This window comes from Lissotriton vulgaris, chromosome 5 (assembly GCF_964263255.1).
Source record: "Lissotriton vulgaris chromosome 5, aLisVul1.2, whole genome shotgun sequence".
Classification (NCBI taxonomy): Eukaryota; Metazoa; Chordata; class Amphibia; order Caudata; family Salamandridae; genus Lissotriton; species Lissotriton vulgaris.
The window spans coordinates 681,321,984-681,337,012 of record NC_141693.1 but is presented as its reverse complement, the minus strand read 5'-3'; the positions used below and the strand labels follow the sequence as shown (position 1 = coordinate 681,337,012).

At 52.4% G+C, this 15,029-nt stretch overlaps 1 protein-coding gene across 1 annotated transcript in view; it reads right to left on the bottom strand.

Annotated features, from left to right (window-relative positions):
* The window catches only part of SLC29A3 (solute carrier family 29 member 3), a 304,230-nt gene that overhangs the window by 258,647 nt on the left and 30,554 nt on the right, over positions 1 to 15,029 (bottom strand). The gene's annotated exons all lie outside the window — the stretch shown is intronic.

The window sequence follows — 15,029 nt, the reverse complement described above, 5'->3', positions numbered from 1 at the left end:
ATCTCCAAGCTTGTGTGTGCCAATAGTTTATGCCTTTGGACACCTTCATTCATTAAATGCAAACTACAACTAATCAATGCTTCTTCTCCTCCTTAATCCATGACTCCGGTCCTACAATCACTCCACTGACTATAGATAGGAGGGCAATGTTCAAGGCACTCTGCTTTGTCCACAGAAACCTCTCAAAGAAAAGGCCAACAGGTTACATTCAAGCAATACATCCCAAACATAACACTGCTCTCCAGGCTTGCTTAACGTGTCATAATGCTAGCCGCAAGCTCTGGAACTCAATACCTGTCTAGAACCACATATGGTCACTATTTTATGGACAAAAGACAACTCAAGCCAAAAACATAATTTCTGGTGGAAGAACGTTCAGTGTTCCTTTTTGTCTCATACTCTACTCTTCGTAGGAAGAGTCAGAACTATATTTTCCAGAGTCATCTAGGGACCACCCATTACGGCCTCAACCGGCGTAAGAGGACACCACATGCACCACTTTCTGCTCAGTATTAAGAGGTTTTCTATGCAGAGGTCGCACAGATTATTATTCTGTGGTCTCGCTAGTTTTCTACAGCGTCCTGGGTCTGATACATTCTTACATCTGGTATTTGGATGAGGGAAGGAAGGGTTCCATTTCCCTCCTACCTAATCTGCTGCAAGCAGCAGCCCAAGCCAGTGTTACCAACAAGCACTGGGTCAGTGGCAGACTGCACTGATGGAACCTACTTTCAAGGTAGGTGTTGACGCGCGTCACCCACTCTAGGGGATTTCTACTTTCAAGGTAGACACACCAAAGCGCCCCTCCCACTTCTCAACGATTTAGAAGACTGGATTCTTGTGTTACAAATCAAACGAAGGCAGCAGCTCGGCCAACACACGGATATTGAGGGCTTGTGATATACATTTTATTTTTCATTGTTTTTTGGTTGTTGTTTAGGACATAAAATGGTCTGTTCGTAATAGGGTTAACACGTAGAGACTGGGGAGTTCTTGCATATTGACAAGATCTATTACTGGCCTGTTAGTTTATTAATGAGAAGCCAGCATCATCACAGTGAAAACAAAACTTATATGTCTGGATCTGTGAATGAGAAACAGAAGTTTTCAACAAAGTCTAAATCACATTCCACACTCAGAATTACTTCCGGGTATATAGAGCTAGTACATTAAAGCATATGAAAGGGGAGGCACATAAATAATCATGCCCAATTGTGTTTTGGAATTTCTTGTCCTTTCAGAACTCCTTACAAGCAGTTCCATTTTCCCAATATCCTATACTCGCCAGGCCATTCCAATAACCTGTCTCCAAGTGGAGAATGTCAGGGGAATTGATCTTGACTGGTGGTGGGCCCTCATTTGAGCATTGCAACATTCCTGAAGATAACCCTGCTTGACAATACCAGCCAGCATTAGAGGCACCCAGGAGCATGTACACTTTCATAAACAGTTGAAAACTAGGCTATTTCCTAGACAACTGCTCCACCTGCGTCACAGCAATAGCGCACAGAAAACAGTTGCACCCTCATACCCAATCCTCAGCTTGCAACCCACGAATTGCAAACAAATAAACAAGCAACTGTTTTGATTATGCAGGTAAGCAAAAAAGGGCTGGCCTATGGTTCGCTGAGACATTATATAGTTATGTACTTCCATACATAACAAGTGATGGTCACAATAATACTAAAACCTAATATGTAGCGGGCAGCAACAAATTGAAACTTTTACCTATTACATTTGCAAAGTATATATCTGCTATGAGGGCTGTCCATTGTAGTGTCCTGCAGGACACGTCATGCAGCAGCCCCTCTCTAGGGGCAGTGTCTCAACCCACACCCATCCAACATAGGCGTCACTAGTCTAGTGACTGCAAATAAAATGGGCCAGGCGCACATGCCCTGGGCAAGTTGTACCCACCATAACAATGTGTCTGTGTTGTTCATTACTTTAGTATGTGGGCCTAGAGCCCACAATTTTATATTGGAGGTGAGGATGGTTGCCCACATGCCCCGACACTGCCCCATGGCCCAATTTAGCACTGGCGGCCTTGTCTGAAATCAGAGGTATTCTACGTGTGAGCAGACTGCCAAGCTACACCGCGAAGGCTGCTGGGGTCACTAGGAGACAGTGTGCAGCACTTCTGCATTGTGCCCAGGGAGCAAGAAGGTGCTCCGTAGTCACGCAAGGTGTGGAGTTGCACCGCTGCAGGTGAGGGAGACAACCTGCGCAAATGAAAGTCACAAGAGCTGCCCGCTGCTGATTTACCACAGATGGGAGTTTGTGTGAGGCGGCAGGGCACTGCAAGCAGCACAGGGCACCCTCCGGACAGGAGGCCCCCGGGCACTGCCAGCCCCTGTTAAATGAGGCCGACCCAATGGAGTAGTTAATCAGCAAGATAGAAGCTATCCAGTCATGCTGAAGGGCCAGCAGTAGCTTCTGCACCCTTTATATACCAGGGATGGACAGCAAACTCATTACATGACAGAGGAGCTTCACCCAGCTCACAGTGCACGTGGTCCCGCGGAGGGTCTTTTCAGTGGAGCACAAGTTAGCATGCCACCACTTTACAACCATCGAGGTGAAGGTGATGGCCTACTTCTGGCCCAGGGAGGAAATGAGACTAGCTGCCTCCACAACAATCATGGTGCACCAGATGTTGTTAGAGTTTATAGGGAGTGCTGCTCAATGAGTAAAGGGTGCTGGGCTTGGCATGGCCAATAACAAGTGGAGGCAGAAAGAAAGAGAATGTAGCGTTCTCTCAGCCCAGGAAGACGCAAATGTATACGCCACACACAGAGCTCTGTAACAGACGTCTTTATTCCTCAGCATAGGCTCACACATTAGCCTCTCCTTAATAAAGACACCTTAATACCTCCGAGCAAGTTACATAATTAATCTGTTGAGTCTGCCCAGAATCGCAAGCGTCGTAGCATATAGTCTTACAACATTACATCTCCCTATTTGATCAGAAAAAGTACGCGCAGCAGTCACATTATATTTCCTCAAAAAGTCATCAAGGCACTTGCGCTAGTCGCCCAGATCGAGTGGTGTAAGACGGTTGAGACGACTCTCACTGTGCACCGAAGGCACAGGATCTGCTGCTTCATCCCGACTGTTAGGCGGGGTCGCCTTGTTCTGACTGCAGGATCTAAGGAACGTAGAGGTAGGTGGTTAAAGTGTTAAGTCCTGTGTGATGGACTTTCCGAAACAATGTGTAGTCACCATGTGTCCTTTGCACGTCACACCCCTCATAGGATCAACAGCAAAGCAAAGTGTGTGTTTTCCACTTTTGTTTCTGCTTAACTAGGACCCAGTCACCTTCATCAAAGACTGTTTCCTAAGCTCGTCGACGTCGATCTGCATATGTTTTCATCTTGCACTTTTGAGAAATGTTTGTGACACTAACTTTATCAGCACTCACTGATCGATCCACAGTCTACTGTGTCAGTTTGGTTCTGATGGCTCTCCCAAATAGCAAGGTGGCAGAGCTCTCATTTGTTGTGGCGTGAGGAGTGGAACAATACGAACGGAGGGCTTGACACAGGGCTTGGGTTAACTCTATTCCCTCCACCGACACTCGTTGAACTACCTTTTTGAGGGTACCCATGAATCGTTCCTCAACACCATTAGCTTGGGGCCACAGAGATGCACTATTTTGCTGTTTGTCATTTTGTCTGACTAGAAACTCCTTAAATTCTTCGTTGTTTAATGGCGGACCATTGTCAGATTTGAGAATGGTGGGGATACCCCACGTTGCAAATAGATCATTCAACCTTTCAATGACCTTGTCATGATTTGTTGATAATAACGCCTCTACTAAAGGAAAGCTTAAATGCTCATCATGGACTACCATAAGATGACGTCAATTTCCTAAAGGCCCAAGAAATCAACTGCAACTCTTTCCCAAGAATGTGCAGGAAGGTCAGACAGTGGGGGTGGATAGTGCATCGTTTTGGGGGAAAGACAATTGCAAAGAAGATACTCTTTTAGTTCCCGCTCCAATCGCTCATGTAAGCGTAGGACCCACACTTTGTCTGTTTGGGCTCTTTTGGTGGCTCCAATGCCACAATGTCCTTCATGGGTTACTTCATTGACTTGTTGTCTTAGGCTTTCAGGTATGATGATTCCTGAGCCTCTCAACACATCTTCATTAGTAACGGACAGTTCATCCTTTTTTTTTAACTCAACATCATCAGCAAAAGGTTAAGCATTCTTCTCCACGCGGCGGAGTGGCTAGCCAGGCAGCGAGATGGCCGCTCTATGAGCGAGCTCCGCCGGCTGAGTATTTTATTCTTCACTAATCCTGCTGAGAACGAGTCATCGAGGTCTCTACTGCATCGACTCGAAGTGGGGACACTAGCGAGCACCTGATGTACGCTGTTTGAGAGCCAGAATCGGTGCTGTGACACCTGGGCGCCGCTTGCGGACGGAGCCGAGGCTGAGCTGCGATGGTGGCCGAGCGGCGCAGGGGCCTCCCCGGGAGCTGCCATAATCTAGCTCGGGGACGCTTGGGCCTTCGATGAGAGGAGTGACTGGCGCTGGAAGGTCGGGCGGCCGCGGGACGGTCTGCGTGACTGCGGAGCCACAGAGACACGCTCTGACTGCTGCACTGCCTATTGGCGACCCTGATGCAGAAGCGCTGCGAGACGGTGCAAGATCGTAGGCAACGCGGACATCGGTAAGTGAGCCTGCAATCAGCGGCAACGAGACGGATGCGATTAAAGCCCCGCTCAATCCTGGGTTAAACTGGTGCCCTGCCGAAGCTATTACGTGCTGGACCCGTGTACCCTGCCTAACCCAGATACATGTGGCGGGCCTGAGCCAGAGACGCGTTGCTGAGGGACATAACGGAGGGTGAGCCTGCAGATCCCTAGACAAGAGCGGCCACTGAGACGTGCGAGAGGCGCACTTTTGATTCTTGGGTAGCGAGTGAGGGACGCCATTTTGAAAGTTGCGACGCCGAGGGCCAGGAATGCCTGAATGTCGCTGTGGTCGTTTCGGGGTGCGAGGCTTGACTTGCGGATCTCCAGTAACATACATACCTTCTGAGTTCCAGCATATGCGTCCATCTGGCCCGATCCAGTTGTGGGACTGACCAGCTGTGTGTCTCGCTTTGCTGACGCTGGGATTGTTCCGTGGAACTGTCGTGCCTGGCTACAGACCTCAATGCTGCTTCCAAAAGATAAGACAAGCGCAAACTGCGAGGCCCTGCATGGGACACACGCGGAGACATTTGCTGCAACCAATTGAACCCCTGAGCTGCCTGCCCTTGTGCCCCGGGTGGTTGACGTGCCGGTGCTCTGTCTGTGCCGCGTTGCGCCTATCATTATTTTCTTTGGACACCACGATATTGCACGGGGACGACATGGGTAAACCAGAGACCCGTCAGCCCAAGATAAACTTTGAAAACAAGCGCCCGTTAAAAACAGCAGGCCAGGAGCAGGAAGAACTGGGCGCAGTGGGTAGTGATCCATCTGGTGGAGCGCAGGGGGAGGACCTTCGGACATGGATGCTAAAAAATGCGAAACAGCCTTAAAAGCATAGATGCCAAGCTCGCCCTAACGTCCCAGCTGGAGACAGTCAAATCCCAGGTCTCCACTCACGAAACCAGACTGGACTGTCTGGAGAACCGTGAGACTGAGCAACATAAATTCCAACAGGAAACCAGGGGGCAGCGCTCCAACATGGACAAGCTGTTGTCAAGTCTAAAAGCCAAGAATGATGATTTTGAGGCGCGCTCCAGGAGGAGCAACGTTCGTATCACGGGCATTCCGGAGATGACAGCCATCTCCAAGATGGAAGTATTCGTGTCGGACCTCCTGCATGAACTGTTTGATCCTCATCTGTCCCCCGTATTCGTGGTGGAGCGCGCCCACAGAGCACTTGGCCAGAAATCACCGGTGAGCGGTACTCCCAGACCCATATTAGATACGCTTCTGAATTACCTGGACAGGGACACGGTGCTGAAATTGGCCAGAGAAAAAGGTAAAATTACACATAAAGGGAATAACATCTCCTTTTACCCTGACTTTACGCCATTGGTACAAGCGGCAAGACGCAAATTCCTACCTGCTAAGAAACTGTTGATGGAAGCTGAGATCCCGTACTCACTCTTGTACCTTGCTAAACTTAAGGTCTCTCATGATGGCACATCGCATTTTTTTACTGATGCTAAATCGGCTCTTAAATTTGCCAAGCACGTATGTGGCCCCAGAGTCAAGGCAGCAAACGCAGGGAAACACAGAGCAGATGATCGCCTAAGTGACAATGACTGATCTAAGAGGCCTCATATTGTAAGTTTTGCATACTATGCTTTGGGCCGCCGTTTGTTGACAAGTGGGCCCTGGGCACACTATTGTTTGTTCTAAATATCAACACTGCTCATATGATGTGATAATATCCTTTATGGTAACCTAGTCATAATGCACGGTTTGAATTTTGTATTGTTTTAATATGACCTCGGGGAGATATCTCACAACACTCTCAGCCACCCTGTGAGAACGGGTTCGCTTGTGCACCCACGCCTCCAAGGGGTGGTTCCCTATGTTTCCTTTTCTCCACTCTTGTGGAGCAGTTGGGGGGGATTTGTCACAACCTAATTGGGGGGTTGGTGCGGGTGGGGGGAGTGGGGGGTAGTTAGGGTGGTTTTGAGTTCTAAGTTGTCAGGTCCTCCCATTCCCTCAGAGCGGCGGAGAAAAGGTATATCCAGTATGGTGGTGGTTACACATGACTTCTTTCAGGACATCCGATAGGCTCGAGCCCTAATCTATGTAAGATCCTCACCTGGAATGCACGGGGTCTAAATGATTGCCGCAAAGCGCGCCTTGTGCACGCATACTTAGTGAGACACCATGTAGATATCTGCTTCTTACAAGAAACCCACCTGAATACCAACCCCTCGTCACCCTTGAAGCACAGCAGATGGGCGTCCATGCATTCAGCGATTTTTTTTAACTATGCCTGCGGGGTGACTATCCTTATTCGCAGAGGGTTGGATTGGAGGGAAAGTGGGGTTGAGACAGATGCTGAGGCCCAATATGTCGTGCTCCGGGGGTGCCTGGGTGGTAGATATGTCACCTTAGCAGCCATATACGACGGTCCGAATACTGATTCTCCGGACTTTTTTCGAGAGATATGGGCCAAAATTGCCTCTACTAATTACAACACCGTTATATTAGGAGGGGATTTTAATGTGGTGCTCAATGACACACTAGAAAGACAAGGGGCGTCGAGACCGCTGCACCCGGCGGCCAGTCGCACCCTATGGGACCTAAAGGTAGAAGGAAATCTCATAGACATTTAGAGAAATCGACACCCACCCCTAAGAGAGGGTACATGTATATCAAGTCACCATGCTGCCTCATCTCGATTAGACTACTGGCTTGTATCCCCGATGGTGGCCGCTTGGACGGTGGAGGTGCGGCACCTAATCCGATCCATCTCGGATCATGCACCCCGCTTATTGACACTGGCTTTTCCTGATCTTCCTCCCAAGGCCTTTAGTTGGAAACTTCCACAACACGCCCTTCTGGATGATGCATTTAGGGAAGAAATTAGGTTGGACATCAGAGATTATTTTGACCCAAACACTGGGTCGGTGGAAACGGTCGCTACACTGTGGGACGCCTTCAAGGTGGTCATCGAAGGGAAATGCATATCGCGGCAGGCAGGAGTCCTTAAGGCCATTAGGGGTACAGACAGACGTTGAGGCGCAAATTCGGGAGCTGGAACAACGCTTCTGTAATGATACTAGCCCCAGGTGGCGAAGAAGCTGAAGGCTTATGCCGAAGAGGCTCAGAGGGGGGCTTACATTTTTAGGTAAATTTGCTGAGGCCAGGCGCTATGGTGAAGGAGACAGGCCGGGCCGCACCCTGGATAATATGATTCGTAAGCTGTGGATTCGTAAAGCCGCTTCCACACCTTACATACACACGATTAAATCACCGGATGGCAATACAGTGACAGGGCAAATGGAGGTGCGGAACGAATTCCACTCCTTTTATTCTAATCTATATACGGCCATGCAAACCGAGTGTGCAGAGGGCATGCACGAGTTCCTTGACTCAATCGCTTTGGTGTGGTTTAATGATATGCATCGGGGCTACATGGACCTCTCCATGACAGCGGAAGATATCAAACTGGTTATCAAGCGCCTCCCCCTGAACAAAGCCCGGGACCTGATGGTCTCACAACTGCGTTCTATAAAGCATCCGCTGAGGAGTTAGCACCACGTTTGCATGCAGTATATGAGGAAGCCATGGACGCAGAGATCCTTTCTGCGTCAATGCGGGAGGCGCCAATTATAGCACTGCTAAAACCAGATAAGGATGAAGAGGATTTAGATTCATACCGACGTTGTCCCTCGTAAACTTAGACGTCACAATTTACACTAAACTGATAGCAGATCGCCTTCAGCCCCTCCTACCGATGGTGGCCCTGCCGGACCAGTCAGGGTTTATACCTGGGCGCTCTACGGCGCACAATCTCAGGACAATATTCTCAGTTCTGCATTATTTGCATCCCACGGTCAAGGCTGCCGCCATATTTTTGGATGCCACAAAGGCATTCGATTCTCTCGAATGGCCATACTTTTCCACATTCTGGTGCGAATGGGTTTCAGCCCTCTATTTCTTCGAAGGATTAAGTTGCTGTACACCGGGCCTTTGGCTAGGGTCCGGATTAAGGGCCTGATCTCTGATGCGTTCCCGGTGACCCGCAGCACCAGGCAGGGCTGTCCACTGTCGCCACTTCTCTTCGCCATCGCCATGGAGCCTCTGGTGGCCCGAATCCGTCAACACCATACAGCCAGAGGAATAGGTTTCAGCTCACGGAACCTGCTGATCTCCTTGTACGCTGATGATGTCACCCTGTATATACTGAACCCTACTTAAAACTTGGACCCAGTGCTACGGGAATTCATAAAATTTGGGGGCTGTCGGGGATTTCAATTAACTGGAATAAGTCAGTCGTGTTCCCACTGACTGATGGCACCCCGAAGGTCATTTCCGAATATCCATTGTGCTGAGAGGCGGTCAAATACCTGGGAGTGTGGCTGTGCCGTAATATGCAAGATATTTGGTCCATGAACTTTGGAAGGGCCGTTGCTTGACTCGAGGACAAGGTGGCGATATGGGCCAAACTTCCACTATCCATCGCCTGAAAAATAGCTTTGTCTAAGATGGTGATACTACCGAAATTTTTATATCTCTTTACGAACGTTCCGATCCCACTCACACAGCAGTTTTTCAGGTGTCTTCGATCCCACTTATTATCCCTCATTTGGGCGGGTGGCCAGGCAAGGGTGTCATACGATCTACTGACGCTGCCACTGCGCCAAGGCGGGTTAGGTGCTCCAGATATGCAGCTCTATGCTCTCTGTGCACAAGCCCAATTCCTACACTTTTGGATGTATCAGACTCCATACCAGCCGCATGTTGCGGTTGAGGCGGATGCTGTGGCGCCGTTAGCATTAGCAGTGGCACTCTACAAGAAATCTCCCAGACCAGGAGCTGATGTAGACACAGCAGACACATTAAGGTGGGCTTGGAAAACACTTCAGCGGCATGCCAGACTCCCTGTTCTGTTTGCTCGGGCAATCCCCTTGCGAAACAATCCTTTACTTGCCTTCTTAGAAGACAGCGGGGGTGTGATTGAACTGGATGGCAAGCGGCTGGTAACGTTTGCAGATTTATACCCAGATGGGACGTTCCGACCCCCTCCTGTCGGCATAGATGGAGGCGTAGTCCCCTTCAGGGAACAATTCACATATCACAGACTAAAGGCGGCATGTCATTTATGGGATGGAGTCCCGGAGGACCCACCCACCCCCCAGGCTTTACAAAATATACTAGCACACGCATCTCCACGTAAACTAGTGACTAGACTATACAACTCCATGCAAGACCAATCTCAGGTGGTCCAGCCCCCATCAATGAGACTCTGGAATGATGACTTAGATCCCCCACTAGACGAGGAACAATGGGCCTTTTGTTGTAAGCAACTGCTTGAACTATCCCCAAATTACAAACTACGCCTTATTCACTTTAAGTTTTTACACAGGTATTACAGAACCCCCATTAGTTTGCACCGTATGGGATTAAGAGAAGATGCTAAATGTTGGAGATGTGGGTTTGAGCCAGCATCCTTTATTCATATGGCCTGGACTTGTCCGCACCTTGAGGAATTCTGGGGGGATGTTTTCAGGGCGACTGTTGGACAGGCCACACGAAGGGCCGCTCTCCCCCGGCTCAACCAGGCCCGAGCCCAGTCACGCAAGTACCACACACCACCATTGCACGTCCTCCGTCCCCTCAGGGACCCCTGCCCCCGAGCACGTTAACCTCGTGGATCCGATCCACTGCCGGCCCACGCGCCCAGCCCGGGCCGCCATCTTGGACACTTCACCACGAGGCCGCCTGGCCCCCGATCGACCTCAACCCGGGGCCTAGCCCGGCCTCAGACATTCCGGCACCACCCTCCACCCAGGAGGTGAGCGGGCTACTTGGCAAGTCAATGGGAGGAAGAGGTGCCGATGGCTCTCCCCCGCCCAGTGCCGCTCGCCCATCGCCTCCCCGGGCGCTGGCTCCACCCCCCTGCTGGGTGTCTGGACTCCCTCATCCCGGACCTCCCGACCTCCAAGTGCGAGGGTCCGGACATCAAAGCACACCAGCCCTATAACTGGGGCAGCTCCAGAGCAGGAAGGCAGTTGTATCTTGGAGTCGAGAGACGTAAAGAGGAACTCATCCTGGACGGACTACTGGCGCTGCCGTAGCTCTGTCCTGTGCACCATCGTCCTGCCTGTTGGCGCTGCCACAGCCGTCGTAACCTTCATCCTTCATCGCCGTCGGGATCTGCTGGCGTGGCCGCGGACCGTTGTAACCGTCATCTTCCACCGGGACCTGCAGGCTCCGCCGCGGACCGTCGTCCTTTCTTCATCCATCTCGGGACCTGCTTGGCTCCTCCACGGCCCGATCATCTAGAACGCCGAGCTCGAGGATTGAGAGCTATTTTGTACTCATTGGTAACTAAGACTGTCCCGCTACCCCTTTCCTCAACCAAAGACTAGAATCGAGGGGACCCCTGAGTCCAGACCTCCTTGTATCATACCAACGTAACCTAAGAATTGCTTATAAAGTCTCGTTAACCTTCAATCTTGTGTGGTGTCCGTCTGTGGGGGGGAAGTTACTTGTCTGTACAGTCGTTGGAGACGGCTCTCCCTGGAGACCTCTCCCCGTAATCTCGGCCGACCCTCCCGGTCCGTCTAACATTGGTGGCCAGCGGCGCGATCCGAATCACCGCATAACGTACAGAGAGTAGCTCACCCCACAACGAACCACAATGACAACTAAAGAGAGCGGATCAACTGAGAAGTTCCAAATGGAAAAACTAGAGGAGTACAGCCATCGTGAACTAAAGCAGTTCTGCATCGAACTAGGTATCGCTACCACCGGACTAAGCACCAAGGACGATTTTAAGCATGCCCTAGAATCTTGGGCAGAGACCGGGGATACCGAAGCCCCTGAGCAAAGCACCGCGAAAAAAACCAACACGGCCCCTGAAGAGCAAAGAACCGGCCTCTCGCAAGACGAAATCCAAGAAAGAGAAAAAACCTGACTACACGAGCTAGAAATGGCCCGACTCAAGATGGACGTAGAACTCAAGTTGGCCGAACAAAAAATAAACTTAGAGCACCTACGTATCCGAGAAGAAAGAGAGGAGAAACAGAGACAAAGGGAGCTCGAGGAAAAGAAACTAGCGTACGAGCACGAACGGAACCTAGCCGAGATCAACCTGCGCAAGCAGAATAAAGAATTAGGGGTGCCCGAGAGACCACACACCCCAGGGACCACGGAGAAAAAAGTACACATCCCCAAGGATGTTGTCCAAGAATATTTTCGAGAGGACGACATCCAGCAATGGTTTAAGGCCTATGAAATCGCTATGACTGCGCACCGGATCGATAGAAACGATTGGGGAGCCGGCCTATGGGGCAGATTCCTCAATGAGGGCCGCGATACCCTGTTACAGCTCCCAGACCACCAGATGACCTCCTACGACCATATGAAAGCGGCCCTCCTCACCCGCTATGGCCTCACGCCCGAGATGTACCGTCAGAGGTTCCGAGACTGCACACGCATCCCGGGTACAACTTGGGTGGACTATGTAACGTACTTTAGCCGAGCTTTCGAAGGCTGGATCAGAGGGAACAACGTCACGACCTACGAGCAGCTGTTCAATCTGATGGTATGGGAGCATCTGTCCAACAATTGCTTCATTGAACTACGCCAACACCTCCTCGACAGCAAGTTAACCGATCCCCGGCAGCTCGCAGCCGAAGCTGACCGGTGGGAGATCACCAGAGTGGGCCGGAATGGGTCCTACGAGCAGAACAGGAACAACAATGGTCACCACCGACCCAGAGGAGGAGGAGGGGGCCAAGGACGAGGAAGAGACAACACTCCGGCCGCCCCCGCTACCAGCACCACCCCCCCGGCCAACCGGGGCAGCACCCCGGCGCGACCGGGGTACAGAGCCAATGTCACGTGTCACCGATGCCAACGAATCGGCCACTATGCAAACGACCCAAGCTGCCCGCAGTATCAGAGTCCAAAACCCCGCCATGTGGCCGCCGCGGCCCTAGGGGAAGAACAGATCTCCGAAGAACAAGAAACAGACGAGCAAGAGTATCAAGAGTGGGAGCCAGCCGCCATGACTCTCGCGTGCTTAGGGGGAAGAGACATGGTCCCGCGGGTCCCCCTACCCGCTAACACCCAGAAGTACAGCCAATGGGTGAGCATCAATGGACAACGGGCCGAAGCCCTTCGGGACACCGGGGCCAGTGTGACAGCCGTCCGCTGTCACCTGGTGACCCCAGAACAATATCTACCGAACATTCTCTGCCCTGTGCGATCAGCCGACAACTCGGAAAGTCTGTGTCGGATGGCCTGCGTCCCCTTTGAGTGGGGAGGGGTCTCCGGCATGTTGAAGGTGACGGTCCGAGACGACGCCCCCGTGGACTGCCTCCTCGGAAATGACCTGGAGAGCTCCCCGTGGGCAGCCGTGGAGCGAAAAGAACACTTGGGGATGTTGGGCGTCCCGGACTGGGCGTGCGTCACCACCCGGTCCATGGCCGCCCGTGCCAACCATCACCCGGAAGAACCAGAATGGCCGGCGCCACCGCCTCCGGTCGCCCCAGCCGAGACCCCCGACCATGACACCCCCCTCGAACCTGCTCAACCTTCCGACCTCGCTGACCTTGACCAGTGGGCCCAAGAGGGGGGACCCACACAAGAACAATTTCGCCAGGAACAGAAGACCTGTCCCTCCCTCGAGGGACTCCGCCAACAAGCGCTCGCCCAAAGCGCAGGGGATACCTCCGGAACTCATTGGGTCTACTGGGACAATGATCTGTTGTACAGCGAGCAACGAATCGCCGAGCTGGGGGCCAACCGAGTACTAGTAGTGCCCCTCCGCTTTAGAGACTTCCTGCTAAACCTGGCCCACGATGTCCCCCTGGCAGGGCACCTGGGACAAGATAAAACCTACAGTCGCCTAGTGACCCACTTCTTCTGGCCCAAGATGAGAAACGATGTGCACCAGCATTGCCGATCTTGCCCCACGTGCCAAGCCAGTGGGAAGAGCGGCCGCAAACTAAAGGCCCCCTTGCAACCTTTTCCAGTAGTCACGACCCCATTTGAGAGGGTCGGAATAGACATTGTGGGACCCCTGGACCCGCGTACAAAACAAGGCCATCGCTTCATTCTGGTGCTAGTGGACCACGCCACCCGCTACCCTGAGGCTGTTCCTCTCCGGACCGTGACAGCCCCAGTGGTCGGCCGGGCCCTGATGGGGATCTTCTCCCGTGTGGGGTTTCCCCGAGAAGTCGTCAGCGACAGAGGCACGAACTTTATCTCTAAATACATGAAATCCCTCTGGCAACAGTGTGGGGTCACCTACCGATTCACGACCCCCTATCACCCCCAAGGGAACGGACTTGTTGAGCGGTTCAACCGCACGCTAAAAGGGATGATCGGGGGATTGGAAGAGCCCCTCCGTCGCCAGTGGGATGTGCTGCTGCCGTGCCTCCTCTTCGCCTACCGAGAGGTCCCACAGAAATCCCTAGGCTTCAGCCCATTCGAACTGCTATATGGGCACCCAGTGCGGGGGCCGCTCAGCCTGATCAAAGAAGGCTGGGAGATGCCTCCGGCCAAGAGCCCTCCAGATGTCTTCCGGTACCTCCTCACCCTCCGCAACCAGTCCCGGCGGTTCAGAGACCTCGCAAAAGCCAACCTAGAGGCCAGTCAAGAGGACATGAAAAAATGGTATGACCAGAACGCCTCATCCATTGAATTCGAGCCGGGGCAACAGGTATGGGTAATGTCCCCCACGGAGCCATGCGCTCTCCAAGACAAATGGACGGGACCCTTCAAGATAATCGAGCGCAAGGGTCCTGCCACCTATCTGATCGATATGGAGTCCTCCCGGAACCCACTCCGAGTCCTCCACACCAACAGACTGAAACCCCACTTTGCACGAACAGAACTCAGCCTACTGATGGCCACAGACAATGGGGTTGAAGACGACTCCGAGCCTCTCCCTGACCTCCTGCGGACCCAAGAGCAAGACGGCTCCGTGGATGGGGTCCGACTCTCGGAGACCCTCACCGGAGAACAACGCCAAGAGTGCCAAGCCCTCCTGTCACGGTTCGCCAGTCTGTTCTCCCTCACCCCAGGTGTCACTTCCTGGTGTGTGCACGATGTGGACACCGGAGACAGCCCTCCTATCCGCCACCGGGCCTACCGCGTACCTGATCGGGTACGGGCCTGCATCCAGGCGGAAGTGGCTAAGATGCTCACGCTCGGGGTCATCGAGCCCTCGGACAGTCCATGGGCCAGCCCGGTCGTACTGGTCCCCAAAGCAGCCGCCCCCGGAACCACACCAGAACTCCGGTTCTGCGTCGACTACCGGGGCCTGAATGAAGTCACCAGAACGGACGCACATCCCATCCCCCGGGCAGATGAACTGGTCGA